The following is a 16,419-nucleotide window of genomic DNA, read 5'->3' as shown; positions in this document are numbered from 1 at the left end:
CATTGTGATATCCCAGTGATTCCTCTGTCACTGAGGACCCACATTCCTGCACATTTTATTGTTTTTGTAACACATTACCTGCTCCAGGACCAGTGTATATTATGGAGGGTTTTTTTTCAATAAGATTCATAAGCCAGAAGCAGAAATTTTTATAATTCAAATCGTTTTGAATCAAAAATCGATTTTGAATCGAATCGTGGCCCCCAAAATCGGAATCGAATCGAATCGTGAGATAGTAAACGATTCCCACCCCTACAAGGCCATATATCTTATTCTTATATAAATACTTTATTTTAAATGTGTATTATTTGCTCTTTGCAAAGTAATAGATTTATTCTAATGTTTTGGCCTTAAACTGTGTGTAAAGTCAGATCATAGATACCACGTGATATGCCTGTAAGTTTCATAGTTGATGTTAAACAAGGGAGTCATAAGTTTTTCTGACCGCATCTTCGTGCCGTGGACTAAATTAGGATATTCAGATGGAGGAAAGTGGACATAAGATGCATGTATGTTAATTTGATTTGACTTCTTTGTTAATTCTTTGTTTTATTTCATCTACAGCAAATAAATGTCAAGATTTAAAATATGGATTTGTGTGGTTTCGGTGGACAGGCTACCAGCTGGAAACGTGTCAGTTACGCAAAAAAAGATTGGGTTTCACTTTAAGTTGCACTGAAAAATGCACCACCAGTGCATTCTGAGTATTGCTGCAAGGAGATATGCTTGAATACCGATCAGATTGAGCCCGATGCCATGCTGATATGATTATACTTGTACTCGCCAATTAGGCTCCGATACCAACATCCAATACATCTAATACTTAGTGCATATTTCTGCGTTCACAGGTGTAAACATCAAGAGTATATACAGCTATGTCCACAGGCAGTAAAGACTTTTTTTTTCCAATGCATCTTGCCCATAGATTTCATTAAGAAAACAGTGTGCCAGTAACGGAGAGGGCACTCCCATGCAGAGCCCAGAATAAAACAAGACAGAATTAATTACAGCAGGGCAGAGTGACCTTTTTAACTTGATAAATCATAAAGCAGGGGAGAGCGGCGTTAGGCCAGCGGATGTGGGATGTCTTGGTTTGATAAACGATCATTTCCCGGACTCTGACGGTACACCGACCCCTTGGGAGTGCGTGGCATACACATCAGCAAACAGAATTCTGTTTGAGAGCCGCTGTCTATCCTGACCCACTGACAGAATCTTTTCTTTAGGACAGTCTAACATTTCATCCCAGACAGAGGAGCGCTTCTCTGGACCGCTCAATGAAGCTATCGCTCTTTTCCCACATTGGTAATGAAGCGCTTAACTCTTCTCTCTTCGGCAAATATTCATTCCAGAGGAGGAGTACACGAAGGGGAAGTGCTATCAAAGAGAGTCCTCTTAACTCGACTTTTGCAAAGGCAGAATGTTCTGCATGTCTCCTCATTACAGTCAGCCTTTGAATAAAACATTTCAATCACCAACCTATTCAGTGAAGAGATGATAGACTAGAATGGAACAGAGTCTAGACACTTGACACTTGGCTGGGCAAGTTTTTAATAATACAATATTACAGAAGTTGCAAAATTGCCTTTACAATGGCATGAGGTACAAGCTTTGAATGGGGAAAATATATTGTTGTCGATAAGAAATGCATCCAGTGGAAATGTTTTAGAGCAGCATCATCTATTTATCTATTTATACTTATTTATCATATATTAACACTTATTTTGCATTGGTTAGGCATTGGTAAATTCAACATAATGTGTGTGTCCCTGAATGGGGGCATGTATGTTTAATTAATAGATAGAGAAGCAGGTAGGGAAAAGGTGATGACCAGATGAGTGACTTAGGGTGGGTGGGTGGGCTGTCAACAGTCAGAATATAATTAAGGTCATGCATGTAATTTGGTGGTAAGCTATAAGCGCTTTAATTTTTAGAATACTGTAACTGTTGTGATTATTATAATTTTGGGGGGATTTTACAGTTACTGCAATCTGGCCAGTCTGATTACTGTCTGGTACAAACAATACTATACTATAATGATAATATACTCTGCCAACAGTTGAATAATCGATTAGTTATTGAAACAAATAATCAACTATTTGGAATATTAATCTATCAACTGCCAAACAACTCTTACATAGCTTTTATCAGCTTTTAATTTAGATTGCAATTGTGTTATGAATTGCTACCAAACAATAATTACAATAAAGATTAACACATTTTTCAAGTTTACTATTTTAATGAACTTTTCTACTAATATATACAATTAAATATATAATACCTTTTCCAAAACAAACAAACAAAAAACAGACAAATAAAAATGTGTATAATAGAATGCCCTCCAAAAAATCCACTTTAGAGTGGATCCTCCCAAGTACTTACATAATCAAAAGAGCCTTTAAACCAGAAAATCTCACTCTAGAGACTTTTGTTGCTCTGTTGCACTGTAGGGGGCCAGTAGGCATGTTTACAGCAGATGACTCCATGGTTACTGTGTTAAATTTTGTGTTTTGCAAAAACCTGCTTATTTTGGGAGCATGTCAGCAGTCATGATTTGGTTTTATTTAACCTGAACGTATGCTTTAAAACTCTCTCACTCACTACTTGCCAGCTAACAAGGCATCAGGCATTTGATGAACTTATCAACCTGTATGCAGATATGCACCTTTCACATTAACATTAATGGGAATGGGCCCATTTTTGCACCACTAGTCATCTACGCAGCCTTAGACCACAGTCCTTCAGCAGTTTTCCCATCGCAATTAGAAAAAAATAAGCGTTTACCCTGAGAACAAAGCCAAAGGCGAGATAAATATTCATTTAGCGCAGCAATCTCCCACTCAGAGTGAACCCTGCATATTACTTAACTGTGCACTAAAATGCAGGGAGGGGCAATTACTAAACGCATTAAAATACGTGGAGGATGAAGAAAAAGCAGACGCAGCTGTACAACATTATACTGCAGTGTGTTGTGTAAGAGTGTTGAAAAATGACCCCTTCCAGACATGCCCTCCCCTCCCACCCCGCTTCTGCCACAAACACACTGGAGTAAAGTAAACATCCCAGCGGTTTCTTTAAATATTCATATGTGTTTATACACTAATAGGTTGAATAGATTATAAAATATAGAGAAACTCTGCATCCGAGGGACCATTAAGACAAATCAAAAGCAGGGAACATCAGGCTACACTAATGCATTAATCCCATTGATTCCGAGTCCAGTTGTACAAAGTAATGGGCCACACATACTCTAGTTAGTGGATTTACTGTAGCTCTGCTTTTAGTTTAATGTCTGCTTCAGGCGTAGTTTAAAAGCAGTGACGCTACTGACCTTCTCAGTTTATTTTACCACAACAACATTTTCTCTTAAGACTCATTTATACGCAATATTAAATAAAGACCAAAAAATCATGTAAAACAAGAGCACAGAAATATGATGAACATGATGAAAAAGAAGCTTTCAAAACTTATTTTAATATAAGACCTCAATTTACACTGATGCCTCTTTCATCTTTTTGGTAGAAAGTAAAATATCAAGACCTTCATGAATTGCATTACTGAGCCTTAGGTGACTGAAACTCTGTGTTACTCTAATGGTTTGGTTGCAATTTATATGTATGCACATTAGATTTGTGGTAGATTTTTGTTGGTACATTATTTGTATTATTATGTATTATTTTATTTTATACATAATCAAAAATGGTAATAATAGACAAATGTTTACAGATTAAGTTACTTCTGAATGTATATGTTATATTTATACTAAATAATACATATAAATAAAAATATATGTTTTGTCATATCACCAAGAATATAATTATCAGAAAATACCTGAAATATTGTGATATTATTTTATTGCCCATTCTTACAGCCTGTCTGAGGTCTAGGGTTGCAACGGTATGAGATTTTCACGGTATGATAACCGTCTCAGAAAATACCGCGGTATCACGGTTATCACGGTATCACAGTTTGTTACATATATTATTAAACTGACCCTTAAAGAAATTACAACAAAGGTTTTTTGTTCAATTAACTGTTTATTGTAGAAACCTGGAACAACTATATAGATAATGTCTCCTTAAAAAAAATAAACTGTACACCATTAGGTGAAGGAAACCAGGTTTTTCCACTACTCTTAAGGTCATTAAGGGTGTATATATATATATAAGTTTTATATACACACACACACACACACACACGTGTCACACATTACATGTCCTCTAAGAAGTAAAGATCCTGTGTTTAAACTATTCAGTACAATTATTTAAGTTTAAATTATTTAATATCTGATAAACTGAGCCTGGGTCAGTGTCTGATCAACAACTGTTGTAAACGTCCGTTTTACTGCCAAGTTGGTATATAACCAGATAGAGGGGATTTATTTCTGAGTCTGATTTTAACACATGAAAAACAGGCACGTCAGAATTTGAAAATGAACGCATGTAAATGAATGGCGTCTTTCACATCCAGTCCGGCGAGCACCTTTACACGGACACGTGAATCCGTCGTAGCACGCACTTCACGCCTGTACCTGCGTGCCCAAATTTCGGATAACTCAGCGCTTTTGCGGGCGCTTACCGCATGGGTTGTGCACGACTACAAAGAGGTTTTATTTATGTTCAGATTAAAATTATAAACTAAACACATACTTTGCGCTGCACGGCGGGGTGGTGTTCTTGGAGATGGGAGAACAGGTTTGACGTATGTCCACCTTTAGCTGTGACTTTACGGCAACATTGATTATAAATCGGATAACCATCCTCGGGTGCGTTCGGCGGGTATCTAAAATAGTCCCACACTGCTGATTTTAGTTTAGCCTTTTTGTAGGCGGACGGAGATTTGTTTATTCTGATGCACTTTCTGCTGTTCTCACCGCTGTGTGCTGAGCAGCTGAAGCGGAGCAGAGTTGCGCATGCGCGGGTGAGTTTCTCCGCTGGCTTGCGTTTTACCGGTAATAAGCAAACACACACGGTATGATAACCGTGCATTTTAATACCATGGTATACCGTGAAACCGGTTACCGCTGCAACCCTACTGAGGTCATTAGGCCATTACAGTCTGGCCCCTGTTAAAGTGGCTCACATACTTATAGTTGCCTATATTTCCTTCTTCAACACATCAATTTCTAACACTGACTGCTAATTTGTTGCCTAATACAATGCCAATCATACAGTGCAATCATTCATCAACAGCCATATGGGCAAGGGATTACTTTGGCAAACCTTTGCCAAGCACTACAATAAAGAGTTTAATTCACAAATGCCACTAAAACTGCCACTTTACCGTGCAAATAAAAAGCCATATGTTAACCATGTACAAGGGTGGCATCTGTTGGTTCATGGGACATATTTGAGATGGACACTGAACAGTGTAAATCTGTAACGTGGTCAGATAAACCTGTACTCCAGATCTTTTGAAACAAATGAATGCTAAGAGCTCCAGATCAAGAAAAATGTAAGTAGGGGTGGGAATCACAGGGCATGTCACGATAACAATATTATCATGATACTGTGATTCTCCAATACTAGATATATCACATAAGACAGCTCTCTACAATACTTTACAGCATCTGTGTTACTGAAGAGGATAAAATACTCTTAAATAAGCAAATATCAGGAATTACTGATTTATTGTCAGTTTCACAGACCAATATTAATTCAACAACCAATACTGTTTTCCACAGGTTTAACCTGTTCATTTAATTAGTGCCACAACATGGACTAATGGAGCAGTAACTTTAGTAAATCAATTTAGGGGGCGAGTCTTATCAATATGATATGATACGATCAAAACTACACAATATCATAATGTTGATATATTGTCCCACCCCTTGTCTTGAGTATTTAAGTTTTGAGTACTATAACTTTACAGGAACATTTTACAGACATGTATTTCTAAACAGTTCATCCTTAAACTGATTTTATTGTTTCTGATTTTCTGTGCAGTAAGTTACTATAATGGCTGCAGCAACCGATTCAAACAGATGCTTTTACATAAACTATGAGGACAGGAATGACATTAAAACATGCTCTGACATTTTTGGTGCATTAATCAAAGAATGCATTTGATTCACAAGCTAAAGATGATCAGCTTAACTAGCTCATTCAGCATCCAAACACAATAACAGCTGCATTTAGCATTCATGCTATTCAAGCACAATCAGGTCTCAGTTTAATATGTCTGTCTTTCCAATGGATTGTACTTACAATCATTCACTCAAGGATAAGAGACAACTCACATCCTCTACTGTGTTGTTCAGGTAATGTCTGACAAACCAGAAGACCAAGAGGCATGTGTGCATGGCTGTATCTCAGGATGACAGGGATGAGGAACTAGCTGCTCTTCAGTGAGACACAAAGACCTTCAGGCTGACAGACCGTTCTGGATGTGTGACCTCTTTTGGAGCACACACCCGTAATACAGAGAGACAGTGCTACCTTACTGCACAGACACAGAAGATAAAAAAGAAGAATTTACTGGTCTGTGGGCAGCGCCAGCCAATGGAACAAACCCTTTCTTTAAGTCAGCTTCATCCCTGAACTATTAACATTGACATGTGCTTCTTTTCTACACTGGGCAGAATTAACTGAGGCAGCAGTTTCTGTCTACAGCCTTGTGGACATTTCACAGATGACTCTGCCGTTTAAAGAAAAGTAGTGCGTAGTGACTTGACATAGCAGCTAAAGTTTCCAAAAGAACTGAACACCTACTGACTAGGGTTGTGCATTAAAATCACAAAAATTAATTTAAGCTCCTCACAGTCCCTTGGTTACTTGGCTTGGTTGCACTCATTTCTCAGGAAAATAAGTCATTTTGTGTGTTTTTGTCCCCGTAAAACTCTACCTCCCGCTACCTCACACTACCTAACTCTGTCTCACTCTGCCTCCAGTCTTGTTATGTCACATGAGCACATTCTACAGCATCACGAGTGTCCACTTTTGCAGCATGTGGGTAATACCCTTCGAGCTTGCTGTTATTTAGTGTTATTGCAGCTCTTTCAATGTGTTTATTGTAAACATTCATATCATGATAATGATACGAAATACAATTTACCTTACAACTTTATTGTTGCTTGATATTTATAAGCGTCATTACAAAAGTTCATCTTTATAACAGTCTCCTTTGCCAGGGTTCTTCGATTCTAGTCCTGGAGGGCTGACATCCAGAATGAACTTGCGTCTTTCCTGCTCAAACAATCCTAATTCGTCTCGTCTGTTATTTACCAGGTGTAGTAGATGTGTTTGATCAGAGATATCACCAAATCCCGAGGAGCAGAATGCAGCAATCATTGCTCCCTTTGAGTGGGGTGCTTTACTCTGCTTCAAATATACAATGATATATAATGTCTTGTGTATATATATACATATATATATATTAGGGGTGTCACGATTCTCTAAATCCTCGATTCGATTTTATTTCCGATTTGAGGGTCACGATTCGATTCAATTCTCGATTTTCTTTTTTATTATATATTTACATTTTATTATTTTATGCCTCATGAAATTTAAATAATATATTATTTATTATTATTATTATTATTATTATTATTATTATTATTTATTAATATATATATGGTAATGCCATCTAGTGACTTTTTTGGTAGCAACAGTGTGCACTATTAAAACTGCAACCTGCAAAATAAAATAAAAAAAATAAAAAAATAGGAATTAAAGCCTTAACAAACTGAACTCTATCCTACTATAACAGTTAAACATGAAAAATAAGACTCGGTCCCTGAGAATTACAAGTTTTTTTCTTTAAGAAAGATATATTATTAACTTTATCTGAGAGAAAGTTGTTTTTTTAATTCAATGGAAAGCAACAGGTGTAGTCAATCATAAGTTTAAGATTTTTAATCCACCTCACTGTGATCTATAGTCAGTGTTCTCAAGTCACACTGACACACGCATTTCAGCGAGTTCACACGCTCTCACCTGCGCGCACCCACCCCTCCGTCAGATACAGATACAAAACCTGCGCGCACCCCGACACCCCCCCCCCCACCCCTCCCCCGTTGCACAGATAAAAAAACAGTGATCACACTCCCGCCGACACTCAAAACTTGAGAGCCCTTTCTTTAATTCTATAAGTCCGTTTTCAGTTTCTCCTCCGTGGCTGAAAGGCAGCTGTTCTCTGCCTCTCACACAGCAGAACTGAGGGCGGGCTCTCTCTATTTACATGAATAGGATGCGCTGTGTTGGTGCTGCCCCATTTGCGTAGCGCGCTGCGCCATTTGCGTAGCGCGCGCGGGAGGGATCGTCGATTCTCGTTTTGACTTCGATACTCGAGACCATGACCTCATTTCGATCGATTTCGATAAAATATCGAGATCGTGACACCCCTAATATATATATATATATATATATATATATATATATATGTATGTATATATGTACACACAAGACATTGCAATAACAGGACAGCAGAGTGCAAATGAACTAATTATTAAGCGTTACCTCAGAACACGACTTGGGAACGCTCACACCTGTATATGTTGTAAGGTGTTGTTTTGAAAGTACGGTTTATTGAACACTAGCCAGCATGCTTATGGAAAAGCAGTGTTCAGTCCTCGTTCCATAGTGTCACATGTGTTAAAGGAATACCCCATAAAAGGCATTATCACCCACAGTGGACAGTGCAGTGGGTAGTAATGATGGTGGGGTGATGGCTAGAATTGTCTATCTGAACAGACAAAAATCACAAGCAATAGGTACAACATGCATATCCCGCAGGACAGTGCAGAGTTCTTCAGCTTACTTTAGACATGGTATAAATGGCATGTCAGTAAATATAGTTAGTTTTGAAAAAAATATTTGCAGAAAATACTATCTTCTAAGGCTACCCTTTGTCAGACAGTGTTAAAAGGGTGCTACAAAATAGCCTTGAAAGCTCTACTCTATAGGTGCACTACTTAGCGGTTCAATCACAATGAATGGATCTCGGAGATGAACCATAATGAACCATCTTGGAGTAGAACACTATGAAACATCACAATCACACCTCTGACCTTCAAAATATTTTCCTTCATATGAAACCAATCAACGTTATCTTTGTCCTCACGTTCTGAGCGAAGATAAGCAAGATTCAGGCTCAAGCTTGTGCAGGCTGTATAATTACACTCTAATTATGTAACTAAAGCTCCTGCAAGAAATAGGATTTATGATTCTTTACATTTCTGTTCATTAAAACTGATTAATGATGAGATAATGAGTCCATAATCTACTGACCTGAAAGCAGATAAACCAATCATTAGGGAATCACCCTTCAGCATATCCAGAATATACTGTAGCACACAGCATGAGTAAGAACACAAAGTAAACTTTTCAGGTGGTTACATCATATATACTATACTGTAAATTCATTTACTAAGCCAGATGCTATAGGACAGTAAGTGGTATTATGTCCCCCATGCAAGGTAAAGCAATGCACTCTCCTGTGGGATATGTGTGTGAGGCATCCTGCATGGAATGAAGTTTCTTGCGTGCTCACATGGACAATTTAAGCCAGACGCCGCTGGTCACCATCTATACCACTCACTGTGCTGTCAAATTTGCCTCGCTCAAAATTTAGCCATTAGCCGTTGTTCAATCAACTTCAATCACAAGATAACACCTCACAACTTATACACAGGTGGGCATTCCCAAGCCAGCCCCTATGGGAAGCTCTTCAGGATCAATTAAAATACTGATATTCATCTGTGTCTTCTGGCAATCAGTTCAATTAACCAAAGAAATTATAAGAAATGGAAATGTCATTAAAAATAAATTAAACTAGGCACAGAAGTTTTGTGTTTTGTCATTTGAAAAGCAGCTTAAGTAGGAGTGAAATGCTCAGCAAGGGATTCACCAGACCCAGCAATAATAGAGACAACAACCAAATGAACATCATTATAGGCTACTGGCAGCGACCAGAGGAAGCTTGAAAATGGAAAATGGAAAAAGTGCAAGAAAGTAAAAAAATAAATAAATAAACACACAAAGAACTATAAAAAGCACACTGAAAATCAGTTCAAATTAAACAAAATTCCTGGGGCGAAGTTGAATAAGTGAGTTCAAAACAAAAAGCAACAGCTGCAGCCTTTTTGTGAGCCTCTTCTCCTTGCAGCTCAAGCATCCAAATACTGAGTCACACAGGCACACCTTATCAATCCCCACAACAGCGAGGATATGTGTTAACGTGTCTGGGCTCAGCCTCATTCTAACCCAGCTTCACAGGCTCGGAGAGCAAGGCCCCGCTGTGTCACGCAGTAAATAAACCACATAAACGTGTCGCCATAGACAACCAACAGACGACGACCTATTCAGCGTTAATAGGAGAGCATCGGTTACGGGATTTTAAATAACAGTCCCCAGCCTCCATTTCTGAGGTCAGGGACCCCGTGTGGATGGATTTATAGAGTTAGCAAATTGCTTTTCCTTCCTAGTTCTTTTTTCCCTCTCTTTCTGTCAATCCTCTCCCTCTTTCAACACCGACAATGTAAGATGGAAGGGGCAGAGGGTGGCTGCCCCCGTTTTTTCCTAGACGTCGAGAGCAGCACCTATCTCTAGGCGAGTAAAAAGCCCAGGAGGACGCTCATCAAAGCCAGGAAGCTCCCAACACGTTCCATTAGTGAAGCGGCGCTTCCGTACGCTGCCTTGACACTGCATTATCACGCTTCATACTGCCCCGGCCAATCTGCAAGTCCGTCTGTGCCCGTGCTGTCAGTCAGACTGATTGCGATGACTAAGGAACGTGGCTCGGCCTCCTCTCCAGGGGCTCAGGGCCTGTTTGGCATTACCCTTGACTACTGCTTTACAAAGGCAGTGTGCACACAGGCTATGACAAACCTACAGGGGCGGAGGATTAAGGGGAGGGGATACAGAAAGACAGAGGGGGAAGAGATGGAGCGCTTCACTAGCTCATGATTGAGATTCATCACCAATGATACAGCCTCTGTCTAGAGTTCTGATCAAAAAGGACCATCTCAACGTATTAAGACACCATGATTTAATGAATTAATGAAATCAGCTGACTAATAACAATAATAATATTAATACAATTAATTTATATAAAACCTTATATATATTTAAAAAACAGTTTAAAGTGCTGTACATAAACATAAAAAATACATTAAATAAATACATATAATTATAGCTAATGTAAAAAAGATTTTACTTCCTTCCCTAACTTTTTCTTAAAACCAGTAACAGATGGAGCCTGACTAATATTTATTGGTAATGTGTTCAAAAATGTTTTCCACTCTTTTTAAGATCTGAAGGAGGTTAACAGTAGATGATGTTAAGGTACAACTTGGAACATATTCATTCAGCAGTTCAGAAATTAAACAATTTATTAAATAGATTCTAAAAGAAACAGGAAGCCAGTTCAGAAATGTCCACATAACTAGAGATGTTTATAGATCCGGCATGTTTTAATGGATTGGGATCAGCTATTTTGATCCCATCCCAGTCCGTGTCTTAACCACAACAAACAAAGCACCAGGCTGGTGCCATACATTAAAGCCCAGCCAGAATCACTGCGGAGAGTTCTCAGAAGGTAAAACAACAGTTTAGTTAGAGACTGCAGTTAAAATCTAATAATAAAATCTAACTATATAAAACTATCACCCAAATGCTCAATTTACTGCTGGGAGGACCGCATACATGTCTTTTTAACAAAGAATATGCGGTATGCTATAGAAACCAAAATCATAGCACATTCATAGCACAACACTAGAATACAGTAATTTAAAAAAAGAACACCTATTACCCTAAATAGATCAGTCCATAATGTATCATTTACTGTAATGTTTATCAGCAGTACATCTTATCTAAACTGTGAAGCTGTATTATTTATACAAACTCAAAACTCGGGATTGGACCCGGGGCAAAATAACCTGAACAAGACATCCCCACACATAACTATTTACTCCATGTTTGTAGCTGAACCAGACAAGCATACAAATGCTAACAAACCAGGAGGCAGAGGCAGTGAGCGCTGACATTTTTAGATCACTGCATTAAGTGGGAGAAGTGTGAGAAAACAAACAAGGTAAACTTTCCCAGACGCTTCCCCATGTGTACACACTGCCGACACGAAATGTGCTATAATAATACACAATTCAAGCTAATAAAAGAGGTGGGTGTATTTGAGATCAGCTGGATCAAAAGGGACAGGTTAGCTAGCTTACATCCAGAGGCAAAAAGAGTACACAATGTTTTAACATATCAGCTAAAACGCTCCTGTCACAACAGCACTGTGGCATCATTAGGAAACAGAGTCAGCGGGACACACACCACACGCTAAATTATATAGAGGGTATCTGTGTATGTGTGTGTGTGGGATCAAATTAGGCAAAATGAGAGGAAAATATTCAAAATATCCATCAAAATATTCAAGATGGTAACTGCAGGGACATGATCGTGGGGAAGAAATGGGGGAAGGGGGGCACAATGACAAAGTTTGAACACACACAGGTCTAGTGAATATTAATAAGGCAGAAGATAGAGGGGGAAGACTCTGAACGGAATAAAAATGAGGGGCTGGTGTGCAAAGTGTCGTACAGGCAGATTCATTTCTGTTGCTCCTCTTATTCTGCACACCATGTTTTATGACAGTTCTACACTGGTTAACAAGTACAGGCACTAGCTGAGGAGCCCTAAGGAGATATAAGACACACACCCCACCTCTTACTTGACTATCGTGACTTTCCCAAATAAGGTTAGTCGCTCCCTGATGCCCCCAATTCATACACAATATCCATAGAAATTGCATAGGCACTCAATCAAGCGAGAGAGAGCATGTGAGTGACAGAAGTAGAAAAGGTACAGTATGACACAGAGTGGTCTATCCTTGTGCTTAGTAACTGTACCAGTGTGGTCTGTGGATGTGATTTAAATTCTGCATGGTCTGAATCTGAGCTTAGTATATCTATTAGTGTTCTCTGTGTGTAGGATTTGCACTCAACCTCCCTTTTTCATAGTGCATCAGTTCAGTGCAGCTCTGCAGCTTCATGACGAAAAGTTCAAACACATGTAATATAAAGGTACTAACCCTGTCTGTATTGCCCATGGGGGGCAAATGACTGATATAGGTATAAAGAGATATAAAAAGATTAGCATCCTTTAGGAGACTGAACACAAGACTAAACTCTGTGAGCTTGCTTGAATTGATAAAAAAAAATCAATGTAAGTACTGCATTACTGCATTGTAGTCAGCAAAGTTAATAAAACTAGCTAGAATAACTCTTCAACTCTACACATCTACAGGTGTTCATTGTCTACTGTGTTCAACTGCCTCCTCTATTCTCCATTACATACACTAAAGACTGTACTTTTATACTTTATATTCTATTTTATTGTATTTTTGTATGTATTGTTATATTTTATCCTTCTTTTGTAACTTTGTGTTACCTGCTGCTGGTCTATCTATGTATCCAAATTGTGGCAGTTAAATTGTTAAAATAGTGTTTCTGGTAGGTTCTTCTGATCAACGGTATGATAAACTATACTATGCCGATAAAAACTGTTGTATATTTTCCTAAAAAACATGAATAAAATAGTTTATTATGATTATTTTAGGTGATAATAAGTTTTTTTTTTCATGTTAGTGACTAAGAAAGGCTGGGGTGGTTTGTTGATACCTCTGTGAAATAGGTTCTTGCAGGGTGGGATGTTTGTAAACAGCCATTAGTGTCCCTCAATGTTGCAGTTTTGCAGGAAAAAATAGCTAGTTAACAATCCTCAAACACAAAACAATTGGATTTAAAAACCACAACACAGCAATCACCACAGAGGTAGCCCTGCCCATTCTAGAACTGAGGATATGTTTGTCTAAAAGCACAACGAGCTCTGGCAAAATCTGTAGGAAGGCAGACTGAAGTAGCTAATTAGCTCTATAACTTTAGCCTCTTCCTGTCGCACTATAGCTGACAGTGCCAGACCCCAGTCACACCATCACAGTTTAAACAGCTCACAATTCACAAAGACATGAAGAAAGCCTTTAAATCCATTCACAGTGTCCATCACAGTCATGAAATTGGATTGGTATCTCTACACAGATGTGTATCTCTAGCTCTAACAAATCCCCCAAAGAAGCAGGTGTAGTATATGTATATATATATATATATATATATATATATATATATATATATATATATATATATATATATATATATATATCCATAAATCCATTCACAGTGGGGTGTACTATATATATATATATATATATATATATATATATATATATATATATATATATACATACTGTATTGCACTGAAACAACGTTGATTCAACACTGCGGCAACTATAAGGCTTTAGCAGTATGTCTTAGTTGTATTAAACTCTGCTCAAATGTGTAGCTAGCTTAATCTCAGTTGTATTGTATTTTTAACCTTGTACTTTGTAAGTGGAGATTCAGAGCTCCAACCATTTAAAAACATTCAAAAGTAAACATCAGTTTAATGTCAAACTTTCAACACTACCTGATCAATATTAGTCAGTGTTAAATACATGTTCTCTAAAGGTTGTTTTCCCATTAACAGCATTAAGAGATATAAGCTAATGACATTTTTAAAAAATCAACGTTTATCAGGGAAGACAGTCCCTTCAGAAAGAGCTAAATAAGCTAACCAACGAAGCTCCTCAATTTCCACAGAAAACTCGAGAATATTACCCTCACTAGCGTTAAAAGCATTATGAATTTATTGAGCTCCAACCATTCAAAACCTTTAAATGAACGTAAAACGCTAACGCTTAGCTAGTTAGGTAACGCTAACTAGCTAATAAAGCTCCTCAGTTTTCTCATAAAACGCGAGAATACACTAACAAGCGTTTATTAGCCAGCATGGTCCAGTGAACGACAAGATAACGACACCCTTGTCTCTAACAAATTATCCAAAGTAGCAGTAATATATGAAAAAATAAGAGATCACTTAAAAACGATGAGTTTCTTTGATTTTACCAACCTCCGAATTATAATCAAGAGGAAGATGGATGATCACAAGCCATCAAACCAAACTGAACTGCTTGATTTTTTTTTTTTGCACCAGGAGTAAAGCAGCATAAAGTTATCCAAAAACAGTGTGTAAAACTGGTGGAGGAGAACATGATGCCAAGATGCATGAAAACTGATTAAAAACCAGGGTTATTCCACCAAATATTGATTTCTGAACTCCTAAAACTTGTGTTCTTTGCATTACTTGAGGTCTGCATCTCTTTTATATTTAGCAATTTCTCATTTTCTGCAAATAAATGTTCTAAATTGGAAATGTTCTAAAATGTTGTCCGTAGTTATAGAATAAATCAACAATGTTCATTTTACTCAAACATAAACCTTTAAATAGCTAAATCAGAGTAACTGATGTGGTCTCCCATTTTTTTCCCAGAGCTGTTTATATACATTCATTACAATATTTACAAATATATCATTCGACCACTCACAATGTTAATTATACACAGTACAAACTTATAAGAATATAATACAACCAAGATATAGCTAACTACATATGTAATGTGAATAAAGTTTAATAAAAGCAAAACATATAACAAAAGCCATAACGTTGAATCAATGTTGAACCAACGCTGCTGTTTTAATGCACTAGAGTTTGAAGAATTGACGTTTATTCAACATGCCTTTAAAACCTTTAAATGAATGTTGATTCAATGTCAGAATTTCAATACTAACTGATGAATATTAAGCAATGTTCAGTGAAGGTTTCCATAACCAACATTAAATTATATCTAAGCCATCTAAATTAACGTTTATTCAATGTCCTTTGCTATCATGAGAGTCCCCTCTCAGCAGGAGCTAACCAAGCTAATGAAGCTCCTCAGTTTCCTCAGAAAACTCGAGAATATTAACGTTAACCCAACTAGCTTTAATTAGCCAGGATAACGACACACTTGTCAGTGATTTAGCGTGAACGTTAAAGTCTTACCTTTTTCTCCCAACGTGAGAAACGCAGAAAAGCCCGTTAAACCGTAAACCGTCCACAGAACTGAGAGAGTGACTGAGGCTCAGAGGAGCCGCCGTTCGGTCCGGGCGGAGAGGCGAGCGGGGAGAGCGGCGGAGAGAAGCGCAGACCCTCCGGGGAGCCTCTCACGCACTGCCGCTGCCATCCGCCGCTGGAGGAGGTGCCGGGCAGCCGAGTGCCAGCCTTCGCTGCTCCGCGGGTTTAGGTTAAAACGCTCCTGAGAGGAAACGAGAGCGAGCTGCCGAGCGGTGCTGATAGAGCGTGAGCGCGCGAGCCGGTCCGCTCCGCTCTGAGGTAAAAGGGCGCGAAAAGCGAACAGCGCGAGCAGCGCAAGCGGACAGTGAGGGGCGCGCGCTCCTGCTGCTCAAGCACTGAGGTAAAAAGAGCGCGAAAACACAAACTGCGCGAGCGGACCCCCACCCACATACACATATATATATATATTTATATAACTCTGGAAAAAAAA

General features: G+C 38.3%; 1 protein-coding gene across 2 annotated transcripts in view; it reads right to left on the bottom strand.

The window, feature by feature from the left end:
• Positions 1 to 16,241, bottom strand: part of drp2 (dystrophin related protein 2) — a 277,743-nt gene extending 261,502 nt beyond the window's left edge. For both annotated transcript variants that reach the window (XM_049484130.1, XM_049484131.1), the window contains exon 1: positions 15,918 to 16,241. The gene's annotated coding sequence lies outside the window, so the exon portion shown is untranslated. The remainder of the gene's footprint in view (positions 1 to 15,917) is intronic.
• Between the last annotated feature and the right edge of the window lie 178 nt (positions 16,242 to 16,419).

The sequence above is a fragment of the Astyanax mexicanus genome, chromosome 10 (assembly GCF_023375975.1).
Source record: "Astyanax mexicanus isolate ESR-SI-001 chromosome 10, AstMex3_surface, whole genome shotgun sequence".
Classification (NCBI taxonomy): Eukaryota; Metazoa; Chordata; class Actinopteri; order Characiformes; family Acestrorhamphidae; genus Astyanax; species Astyanax mexicanus.
Note: the sequence above shows the minus strand (reverse complement) of the source record. Positions and strands in the feature narration are given on the sequence as shown.